A 13,033-nucleotide genomic window follows, 5' to 3' on the forward strand; every position below is an offset into this window, starting at 1 on the left:
AGTATAATGGGATGACACAATATGGAACTTCTCAATACACTGGTTCTGGTTCAGGTCTTTAGTTTTCTGGATCTAATTTTTAGTAGTTTCACCACAATAACAATCATCAGTTTGCTAGTCCTGAGCATAAGCAAATAACTTCTCTTGGTCCCCATCAGTTTACCCCTAGACATGAGTTAAGACAAACAAATCAGTTGAGTGCATCCTCATATAGCCCCTACTCTGGAATAGCTGGTTCCAATACTTCACTTCTAGGTTTAGGAATGACTAATGTTCATGATACTACTGCTTTTGGAATGCCAAGTAAACAAGTAACATGTTCTAATAAAGTCTCTAATCAAGCCTTTCTTGCTGCCTCAAATAATTAGTCAACTGTAGCTAATCAATTCACCTCCACTGACCCTATCTGGTATATGGATTCTGGAGCTATAGATCATGAAGCTTCAAATTTGAGCCATCTCCAAATAAACAAGGATTATGGTGGTCCAAATCAATTCCAACTGAGAAATGGTGAATACCTCAACATCTCTCATACAGGTAATACTCTTTTACCTGTGCTTTTCATTCCAAATCCTTTTATCTAAAGAACATTTTGTGTGTACAAAAAATTACCAAATACTTACTTAGCTTTTCAAAATTTACTAAAGATAATTAAGTGATTATGGAATTTAATGCTAACTGTTGCATTGTTAAGGACCAACTGACCAGGGCAAAGTTACTGCAAGGGGATCTTAAAGGAGGTATTTATTAGCTCCATATACCTCAAACTAAACCTATCTACTTCTCATGGTCAGTTTGTCAGAATTCCAGTCAAAATAGCTTTGCCTTTAATTGTAATAATGGAGTCACACATGGCTTGCAGTCTTCTTGTCATAATAACTCCAAGAGTGATTCCAGTTTACCTATTATAAAAAATGTTGTCCAATCCTCTGTATCCTATAATAAGCCACTAATGAATAAAATAGTTGATGTTGATTGTAGCCTTCATGGTGCTGTTCAGTCCTCTATATCCTGTAATGACAAATTAATGAATACAACTATTGATGTCAATTCTGATTTGTTTGAAAATGTTACTATTGGTTCTGATTTGTCTGAAAGTATTGTTTTTAATTCTAATCTATCATCAAATTTAGCTTCGAATGATGCTAAAGATCATTCTAAATCTTAGAATTTATGTTTTCTTATTGATAAAACTTCTCATGATTACATAACATGGCATAGAAGACTAGGGCATTCCCACTCTACTGTTCTACAAATGATTCTATCTAGACTGCCTAAAACTCAACAATATACTACCATTCTAAAAACCTCACTTCCTTTTTGTGATGCATGTCAATTAGGCAAGTTATATCACACAAGTTTTCCTCCTTCCTCTACCCAAGCCGCTGCCCTATTAGAGTTAGTTCATAGTGATGTTTGGGTTGCTACCCCTTTAGCATCTTCTAAAGGTTTTAGGTATTATACCTAGTTATTTCCACTCAGGACTAAGGTTGAAGTAAAGTCAATCTTTGTCAAATTCCACCATCTTGCCGAAAGACAATTTGGTCACAAATTGAAAAACTTACAAACAGGTTAAGGAGGAGAATTTATAGCCCTTCATAGTTACCTCACTAACCTAGGAATTCAGATTAGACACTCATGTCCTCACATACATCAACAGAATGGTAGAAGTGAGCGAAAGCATGAACATATAGTTGAAACAAGACTTATTTTGCTTGCTCATGCTTCCATGCCACTTCATTTTTGGTGGTTGTCTTTTGAAACAACAATTTATCTAATAAATCAAATGCCTACACCTGTTCTCAACCACATTTCACCATATTAGGAATTGTTTAACATGTTTCCTGTGTATAATAGTCTAAAGGTCTTTGGGTGCTCTTGTTTTCTTATCTTACAGTCTTTAATTAACACAAATTTAGTTTTCATTCTACCAAATGTGTTTTTTTTTGGATATAGTCTTGTTCAAAAGGAATATAAATGTCTTAGACTAGATGGAAAACTCTTTGTACACCTAGTGCTAAATTCAATGAACAAGAATTCCCTTTCTCTCTTGCAAATTTTTGTTCTAATACAGTTGATAAGTCAGTTGTCAAGTTAGTTCGTGAGTTCTCAGACTCTTGCACTGTTTCCAATTCATCATTTCCTTTTACTAAAATCTCCTCTGATCACTTCAAAAGACATTCTGAAGAAAGTGTTGCAGTAGGTAGCTCTTCCAGCAAGTTTGATCAAATGCAATCAAGTAAACATGATTCCTCAACACCACCTAACACAAACCTCACCTCTCCTACTTCGCAAAACACATCAACAATGCCACCTTTACATAATAATACACAGTCGCATTGTTCCTCTCCAACTTTGCCTAATTCACCTACGTCTTTTTTTGCCCTTTGTAAACCTAACTCATACCCTTTAGTGGCCTCTCTTCCTATTATCTTGTTTCCTGAGTCCATACCACATTACTCACTTGAAGTGGATCTCACATCACCAACAAAGCCTATTGATTTTTCTATTGCAAAACCTCCTGTTGGCACATTCCATGTTAACCAGATCCAAAATAGTAGCAGCAGCCCTTCAAAAGTTAGATGCTTCTAACAGAGATGATTGTACAACTCTTCTCAGCATTGAAACCTCTAATGTGGCTGATTATACAACTCTTACTGGTGCTAAATCTTCTAATATAGCTAACTGTACAACCCTTCTTAGTGTTGGAACAAGTGCTGCAGTTCCTAAACCTAATGTAGCTCTTAAAGCTTTCCTTAGTCTCGAATGGAAAGATGTAATGCAAAATGAGTTTAATGCATTATTAAAAAATGAAACCTAGACTCTCTTGTGCTTCCTCTTCCATTTTAAAAATATTGTGTGCAATAAATGGGTATTTAAAATAAAATATAATGTAGATGGCTCACTTCAAAAGTACAAGGCTAGACTTGTAGCCAAGGGGTTTCAACAAACTCCAGTTTTGGACTATTTTGAGACCTTTAGTCCAGTTGTGAAACCCTCCACTATCAGGATCATTCGTACCTTAGCAATCACCAATGGGTGGGATGTACAGCAAGTGGATGTCAATAATACTTTCTTGAATGGCACCTTGAATGAAGAAGTTTATATGGGACAACCCTTTGGTTTTGCAGACTCCACTAAACCATCTTATTTTTGTAAGTTGAATAAAGCACTATATGGCCATAAACAAGCTTCGAGAGCTTGGTTTGACAAGTTAAAGGCTACTCTCTACAACAAAGGCTTCCAGAATTCGATCTCTGATTCTAGCCTTTCTTTGTTTTTAATTAAAAATTCGCTCTAACCTATGTTCTTGTGTGTGTAGATGACATTTTAATTATAGGTTCAGATTAGGTTTTTATTGCTCAACTCATGCAAGATTTAAATGATGAATTTGCTCTCAAGACCTTTGGATCTCTTCATTACTTATGGGGTCTAGAAGCAACCAAAACAGCTATTGGTAGTCACCTGAAACAAAGTAAGTATGCTTATAATCTTCTCTCTAAAACCAAAATTCTGAAATGTAATCCATGTGCCACTCCCATAACTATGGGTATCAAGCTTTACTCCATCGATAGTGCTCCATTTGCGGACCCAACTCTCTACAGAAGTATAATTAGAGCTCTCCAATATCCGACTCTAACAAGACCAGACATTAGCTTCCCTATGAATAAGCTGAGTCAATTCTTATAGGCACCAATAGAACTTCATTGGCAGGCTTGCAAGAGAATTTTAAGATATAGCCAAGGTACTCTTCACTATGGTTTGCACTTCAAACCTGCCAGCACATTCATGGTAGAGTGCTATATTGATGTTGACTGGGGAAGCAACTTGGAAGACAGAATATCCATGAGTGGTTATTGTGTTTACATGGGACCCAACTTAATTCAATAGAGCTCCTAAAAATAGAAAGTTGTAGCTTTTTCCTCTACCGAGGCTGAATATAAAGCCTTAGCGCACACGACAACTGAAATTGCTTGGCTTAAGAGTATGTTTGCTGAATTAGGTTTGAAATTCAATAGTACTCCTGTCATTTGGTGCGCCAATGTAAGTGTCGGGGCACTTGCAGCCAATCATGTGTTCCTTGCACATACCAAACATATTGAAACTGATGCTCACTACATTCATGAGCAAGTGTTGGCCAAGAAACTACTTATTCAATATGTACGATCTACTCTTCAAATTGCTGATCTCCTTACTAAAGCCTTGTCAGTAACTCAATTTACTGAGCTATGGAAGAAACTAAATGTCATCAGCAAAGAAGACATGATAGTGCATTCATAGTACAAAGGAAAATTGAGTCTTGCAGCAGATTCCTAGTATGCACGATTTGACCATACTATTATTTTTTATTCATTTCGAAACTTAAGAATGCAGTGTTGGTTGAACTTGAGAAAGTAGCAGAGCAGCAACTTTATGTTGAGAAGTTCCTTTTAACCGAAAATAGCAAAGTAGCAGCATTATGTTGAGAAGTTTAATTCAGCCAAAAGTAGCAAAGCAGCAACATCATGTTGTGAAGTTTAATTCAGTTGGGTGTTGTAGTAGCAGTATGTTGTGAAGTTGTGTTGTTTGAAAAGTTTGTGCATATATGTTGAGTAGCATAATTTAATTTCAGAAGCTGAGAATGAATAGTAGCAATTGTTGGCAGAATTCATGAAGAATTGTTACTTAATTGATTTTTTGTCTGATAGTATGTTACAAGGTCCAATCAGGTGATGAAAATGCAAAGAACTGAAGAAATCCAATCAGGTTTCAAGGGGAATGTCAGTAAGGTGATGAAGAGAGAACTAAAGAAATTCAATCATCTAGTTTCAAGGGGAATGTCTGTGTATATTTGTCAAAAGGATCAGTTTGTCATAAATCAAACTGTATGGCCTTGTTTGTAATTCTGCTGAACGGTGTCGCTTAGAAAAGTTGTTAGAAATAAGTTATACTGATTCTAGTAGCTTCTTCTTCACTTCGTCACTTTACTCTTACTCTCTTTGTTTTATGAATTAGCTCTATATATAAAAGAGAGAGCTATACTACATTGTAATTAGTTGTTATCAATAATCAAGATTACATCTCCTTCCTAGATTTTTCTTGAATTCTTTGCTTCTCATACAATGCCCTTACATCAAAAGTTAAAAAAATGTCTTTTTCCCCCTTAATACGAATAACATAAAATTCAAATTATATAAAACAAAAAGATTATAAATAAAAAATCTAAACAAATAAGTATTCAATATCAAAGCTTATGGACTAAATTTGTGAATTGGTCAAAGGGTCAATGTATCTTGTATATGTTTTTTATATCCCCATTGACTCATTTGTTGAGAGCCAATCCACAAGCTTTCCTCTTAATGTTAGTTTTAGGAGTGTTTTGCTAAAGAAAAAATGCTACGTTTACAACTTAATCTCACAACCCTAACATGGCAACAAATTAACAATGTCACGTCAGCTCCTACCACATCCAAAGCACCCAATGCATTACTAGAAACAAACAGTCATTCCTTTATAAGGAACGGTTGTTTCTTAAGGAACAACCAAATGAATGATTGTTCCTTTATAAGAAACATTCATTCCTTCATAATGAACATTCATTCCCCATGAAGGAACGGTTGTTTCTTTGGTCTAGTCAAAATTATTTTGTGCCTTCGGTGTGGTGGAGCTGACATGACAGTGCCAACTCAGCTACCACGCCGGGGTTGTAAGAGAAGTTTGTGAGAATAGTCTGTGGGCATAGCATTACTCTTTATTGAAACCTTGGAAGAATGTAGGTGGTAAATTCTACTGTTCATTCAAAAGAGACGGATCTTGTGAGAGTAGAGCCACTGACAATATAATTGACTTGCACGAAGAGGAAAAGAGAACATGAAGGCTCGGGTGACACTAGTGTGGTGTCTACCGTAGGCACTTTGATGCTCAAGTATTTTAGTGAAGGCCGAGAGTGTGATAATCATATTTTACACTATGATTTTGCACTGAATTTTGATAGGATTTAGGATACTTTTCATACAATTTGGCCCATAATTGCTACCTAATTCTATTAATTTGTCTTTGCAGGCCTAAACGATGATTTTGAGCATAAATGACAGTTTTGAGTGTAAATTGTGTAACTTGATCTTGGAAACTCGGAATGACCTGAATTTAGATGCTTTGGAAAGCCAAGAAGAAGAGCTACAAATTTCATGTTTTGGGTTTTCCTAATTCTGACTGGATAAGGGCGAAAACTTGGCTTGAAGTCGTGAAAAGTACGCTGGGAACTGAAGAAAAACGTCTTTGGACGTGCTTCAGTATTTCTGCCATAACTTGAGCTGTAGACCTTGGATTGTGCTGATTCTTGAACGACCAGAAATATATTTTAAAGGGCTACAATTAATATGTTTAAAACATTTCCAGATTCAGACTCTATCATGCTTAAATTTGGCCTGAAATTTACTCGCCACGGTAAGGAAAAATCTTCGCCGCGGCGAAACCTGCATCAGATGTAAAAATAAAACAACGTGTTTTGGCTTGCTAGGGCTTCATCTTTAAGTGAGAGAGGTATAAATTAGAGCGAAAAGGAAGAGAAAAGTCTTGGTTCTTCATTTGAAAGGCAGCTCTTGGAAGGAGAAGAGTATTGAAGATTTGGGCTTCAAATTAGAGAAGATTTCTCCATCTTTTGCTTGTTTTTCAATGATGAATCTTGATTCAGTTTGTTTTAGTTATATTATTTCATTTTTGAGTATGAACTGAGTTGTTTAGCTAGGGTTTGATGTAACCGTGATACAATGATTCAATTTTATATGAATTGATTTACTTTGAGTTTTAATTTCATGATTGAGTGTTTATCTCTTTGCTTAATGACTTTTGGATACTTGATCACCATTCAAATGCTTTAATTAGGGGAGTATTTCTTAACCCTTCTCTTTTCTCTATTCCTTGTTCTTTATGGTGTGACATTGAGGACAATGTCATTTTAAGTTTGGGGGTAGGAAAATGTTCAAAAATTTTGTGTCCAGTTTGTTTGTGTGTTTTAGCTCGAAATTGAGTTTCTTTTTGTTTTAAGTTCTTTGATTGTTATTTGTTTAGTGTGTTTTGTGTGTGTTGTGTTGTTGTTGCCTAGATGAATTGCATAAGTCTATGATGAAACTAGAATTGTTGGGATATTATTTTTGGAAAATGTTAAGCATTGCTTCAAGTTTAGGTTGGTTGACTTGATTTAGCTTGAGGTTCGTTGAGTGGTTCAACCACCATTTTCACTCTTTTGGCATGCTTAGAAACATTTTATGTGGTTAGGTGAAGTTTTGATAATGTTGGTGGACTCTAGAACCTAGAAGTGCTTGAGGCGAAATTCTAGGATTAGACATTGTTGAGGAAATGATTTAGGCATTTCTCAGAACGTTTGAGTCTTTCCAGCCGACCCATGAATGAATCTTTCCCTAGTCACCAATTTGAGCCTTATGAGATTATCATTGCCTTATTTTCCTTGCAAACCAAAAATTGTCCAATCCCTATACTCTAAACACTTCATCAGAGTGGAAAGGATTATCGGAATAATGCAGCAGCTCTTGGGAGCAAGAACTTTGAGAGCTAGGTGCTATGGGTTATTTCTAAATAAATATTGAGAGGGTTTGCCTCTATTTATATAGTGAACCCAAGATGTTGAAGTCCTGGTAAGACTCTGACTCCTATTTGGTACATGAGTTCCAATTAGGCAGGAAATATGATCTCTTGCCTTTATCAAATTAGGCTTAACATTTAGAGTAAGATTCGGGATCTTGACAAAAGTGGAAATATAATAGGATTCTGGCTCCTATTATGGACTATTGTGGGCTAATAAGCTAGAACCCAGTTTAGCTTAACTTATAGGATAACCCAACTCATAGAGTGGACAGTTCACAAGGTGGATTTAAGCGTAAGCCCAATCGGGATTGGGTTAAGGCATTGTGCCGTGGCATCTTTATTTTGTTGTTGATGAGACCCAACATGATTTTTGGCCCTTACAAAGACCAACTTCGATAAAATAATGAAAGACATGTTTGGGATTGATAAAAGTGGCATTAAAAATAATTAAATAAATGTTCTAGAATCTGCAAAAATACTTTTCAAAACGTATAATGTCATAGAAAAAGAAGAAAAAAATGACAAACTATTTTCTTGCTTTCAAATGATAAAACCTCTCTCTCTCTCTCTCTCTCTCTCTCTCTCTCTCTCTCTCTCTCTCTCTCTCTATATATATATATATATATATATATATATATATATACATACATATAAAGCTGAATATCCATATTAATTGATCACGTGGCACATTTTGGAAGCTCTAGAATTGTTCCATTTTGACGCATTGGATTAACAACTAGGATTTGTTATTTAATGGGCCCAATCAAATTGCTTCATCTTGACACATTGGGTTTGTATTTATTGTTCCATCTTGACATATTGGATTTGTATTAATAATTAAAAAAATTGTATTAATAATTAATAATAATACTAATTATAAAGGTGCATTGCATTGGCATTCCAAAGGTCTAACCATAGTGACACCTTGGAATTGTGATTGCCATGTGGTTGAATTTTACTGGTGATGATGTAGACAATATTAATTAGTACATTAGTATTCCAAAGTTGAATGTGTGGTTTAATGAGATATTAATGCATTGCATTGATATTCCAATAGTAATAATATAGGTGCATTACATTGGCATTCCAAAGCTGTGACTGTTTTGACGCGTTGGATGTGCATTAATAACAAGTATACAGATACATTGGATTGCAATTAATAATTGTGGTTTAGTGACATCTGTCTAGGATTGCTATTAATAATTATATAAGTGCATTGCATTGACATTGCAAACCTTTCTTCGTATTCAATTCGTATTTACTTAAGTTGGCATTCGAAATGCTAGAGTAGGTGCCCTAGAGCTAATCAATTATTGTAGAATTGACTCTTTGTAATAATGTTTCTTGATCAATAAAAGGCACTTTATTCTATATCGCGTAAATCATCATTGTATGTATTGATATATGTCCTTAGAATGGTAGAACCGTGAAGAGGGTATCAAGTGTCTCAAATCTTGATAGTGAGAACCCTATGAGCACATATGGTGGCCATTCTAGAAACGTTCGTAGCCCTAGTATTATTCTAAATAAAGGGCATAGATAATATGGTAAGGTTATCATAGTGTTAAACGACCCTGTCAAAAGACAGTGACTGATCTCACTTGTCAAGATTGTTTGGTGACAACCTAGTGCAACACATGGGTAAGCATGCTGTAGGCAAGTTCACTAGACTGACCCACCAGAGGATTCTATATGGATGGTAACCCCAGTGTCTATGGAACAAATCCTCTAACGAATGGTGGTCCATGTGATCCTTAGACTTGAGATCACCGGAGCGCCTTATGCACCGATTGGTGTAGTTTGACGCTGGCCCAAAACAGTTCTATTCAGAGCTGTTAATACAGTAGTGATTGGCTGCATCAAGGAGTGCATCAAGACTATGGTGGATCGACAGAGGATTCATCACTCCCGGGTACGGGGGGAGTTATCTCACGGCGCAATTCATAAATGTCAATGACACTAAAACTGTGGCCATAGTGGGATTGAGTTGTTGCTCTATCTAGTTTATAATTCAGGTAATTGGTCTAGTAACTGAACACATAATATCGAGAGTAACCGAGGTTGACACTATTTCTATGCCCCGGTCTCGTTGAGATAACAAATGATGAAAGGATTAGATTGTACGGTAACCATATCGTTGACAGGTAGCTGCTTCACTGAATCCGAATCTATTAGGTGGCCATGACGCCTTGCTAGGGGCCAATCTTGGTCTGTGTGTAATGAGACGATTAATTGGTGTTAATCGCGATACTGCACACTACCGGTATGATGAGGAGCCTAAGAGTCACACACATAGAAGATAATTAAGAGCCAATTTATTAAAAGGGCGGTTTCATCTTTTTAGGTGAAAGGGTATTTGGATAATTTCGCAATGCAATTAAATTTGCTGAGGTCGTACCTTTATTTAATTTGTTAATAAAATTAAATAAGTGAAATTATATTTAAATATGTGTTCGCATATATTTAAATGAATTATTGTTATTGTTAAATGTTAATAAATGATAAATATATATTAATCGAATTTAATTGAAATAATAATAATAATAATTAAAATATCTAAATGGGGCTATTTGGACATAGGGGTTGTTTGGGTTTATGCCCAAGCCTATTCCATGATGGAATAGGGCAAAGTGTGCACTATATAAGTGCAACACTTTGTGAAATTAAAAAATTAATTCATTTCAATCATTTGAAAAAAAAAAAACCCAACCCCCTTTTCTCTTTCACACCAGTTTTCCTTTTGCTTGAAACAAAACTTGCTTGATTTTGTTCTTGGTTCTTAAGGCTAAAGAGAATCTAGCAAATCCCTCTTTAGTTCCTTGGGGTTGTCTTCGTGTGGACTAACGGTGGTTCGATCCTACCCTTGGATCGGTAGCAAAACCCATTCAAAGTTTAAGTTGGAGGAGCCTCCAAACGTGGGTATGGTTTCTTAACTTTAAATTGATTTTCTGCAGATTTGTATTTAATGCATAGACTGTTAAAATTTGTACGGATCTTGGTTCTAAGGAACGATCCATGTTGTTTATGTTTTTGTTTCCGCTGCCATAACTTGATCATTTCCTAACAGTGGTATCAGAGCCTTGGGTACCAAATTTTACAGTTTATTGTATGATTTATAACATGTTATTTGTGTTAAATCTACAAAATCTGCTTTTGAATGAATGATTCAGTTTATCAATTGGTTTAATAATGAGTTGATGAATGTTATATTGGTTGGTTGGTATCTTGGTCGAATGCTTGTGCATTCGATTTGATTTGGATATGTGTTATTATGTGAAAAACTGCAAAAGCGCGAATTGTATGATTCTGGGATTTGCAGACTTCGCCGCGGCAACGTTCTTACTGGAATTTTCAGGGTTGCCTGTTTTGCCACGGCGAAATAAAACTTCACCACGGCGACAAGGTTGCTATCCCAATTCGGTGTTTTTTGTGAAGGGACCAAACTGCAGTTTTTAATAACCTATAAAGCCAATAACCATTCTGCACATATAAGAGGGTAATTAATAATAAACCCACCCAATTCAAAAATTGAATGTTTTTGAAATGTATGCCATGTACTTGTTTGTATATTGCATGGTGCCCGGTACGTGAGCCCTATGACCTATTGTGAATGTTTTAAATTATTTTTGGGTATGTATGGTTGTAAGTTTTAAAATAGGGCCTAAGTGTCTTGCCTTCCTTCCTCTTCTCGATGTACAGTCTCTTCTCATCTCATTCCCCTCGAATGTAAATCGAGGTCTCTAAATTTATTGATGTAAAATTACTTTAAGATTAATTTTATTGTAAATTTAGTATGATATTTTTGTAATGTACTTGAGGCGGAGCAAAGGAAGAGGCAATCGTACTTGAAGACTCAAGATATTCATTATAGGACCCCTAGGTGACCTACCGATTCCTCTAGGCTCGAGGAAATCGGTTTAAGTTGGGCCATGTACCACCACGTTTTAATATTATGTTTAGAATGCATTCTAAGGCTGAATGTTCAATAACATGCCAAACAATGTCATTCTAACAAAGATAATAATCTGGTGAGACATTAAATAATAAACCCTCAATTAAAGTATATTAAGTCACGTATGCCTTTCATCACCATGGTTTTAATCAAACCACTGTTCGTCGAAACCTTATTTGTCAAAGCGAAGGGTACACTTCTACCAGTGGGAGGTTAAGATTCATTGGAGTTATCCTTAATGGTGATGGGTTAACTTAAAATGACGATTTTGCTTGTTCGCCAAAGAGAAGGTTGATAAACACATCATAGGCATAATAGAGAAGTGCACATATTGTGAGTACGTGGTAGCATGTAGTGTCTACTCTACTGATACTGAGAATCACACTTGAGGACGATGGTTAGGGCCATTGGATTGTGTGATTGGCTTGTTGGTTTCTTCACATTTGAGGTTGATTGTAAGAGCTATCAACTGGTGTGGATTAAGTTTGTTGGCCTACCTAATCAACTCATTTTGGCTTGTTCGCCAAAGCGAAAGTTTGAAATGGGCCAGATGGGATCTCAGTCCACCAGGAAAGCCCATTGGCTTTCCCGAGTTAATAGTGAGGGCTATTGACTTGAGGAAAATAGTGGGAGTGTCATTTAATAAAAGGACCATATTAAATAATAATGAACTTTATAATGACTTTATCTTTTCTGCAATTGTAGATTCACCAAAATGAGCATTATGAATCTATGACTGGTAATCGAGAAAGAAAACAGGTTGGATGGATCCGATATCTCAGACTGGTATCGTAATCTTTGGATTATACCCAAGTCGAAAAAGAAATTGTATATCCTTGAAAAGCCATACATGGTTGAGCCTGATCCCGATGCCATTCAGGAAGTAAAGGATACTTATGAAAAGTTCCTTGATGATGCTGGTGGCGTTCAATGCTTGATGTTAGCATCGATGACACTAGTGCTACAAAAGCAGCATGAGAATATGGATGCTATTGCCATTATTCTACACCTCATGGAGTTTTTCGAAGGGAATGCTCGACATGAGAGCTACAAGGTGTCAAAAGCACTGTTTGGAATTTGTCTGACTGAGGAAGCCCAAGTTGGTCCTCATGTGCTCAAGATGATCGAGCACATAGAGAGGCTTGAGACTTTGATTTGAGTTGGATGCAGAATTACAAATGGATTTAATTTTGCAATCCTTGCCTAACTCTTATGCATCGTTCATAATGAACTTCAATATGAACATAATGGTGAAAACCCTGTCAGAGTTTTTGAACATGTTGAGGACTGCAGAGCAAGCTGAAGCCAAATGTGGATATTCATACTTCATCACATTTACTGATGATTTCAGTAGATACGGTTATGTCTACCTTATGAGATATAAATATGAAGGCTTTGATAAATTTAAAGAATTCAGGAATGAAGTACAGAATATGTTGGGCAAAAGTATTAAAGCTCTTTGGTCGGATCGAGGAGGTGAATACTTAAGCTCAGGGT

Source organism: Pistacia vera, unplaced genomic scaffold (assembly GCF_008641045.1).
Source record: "Pistacia vera cultivar Batoury unplaced genomic scaffold, PisVer_v2 Contig937, whole genome shotgun sequence".
Classification (NCBI taxonomy): Eukaryota; Viridiplantae; Streptophyta; class Magnoliopsida; order Sapindales; family Anacardiaceae; genus Pistacia; species Pistacia vera.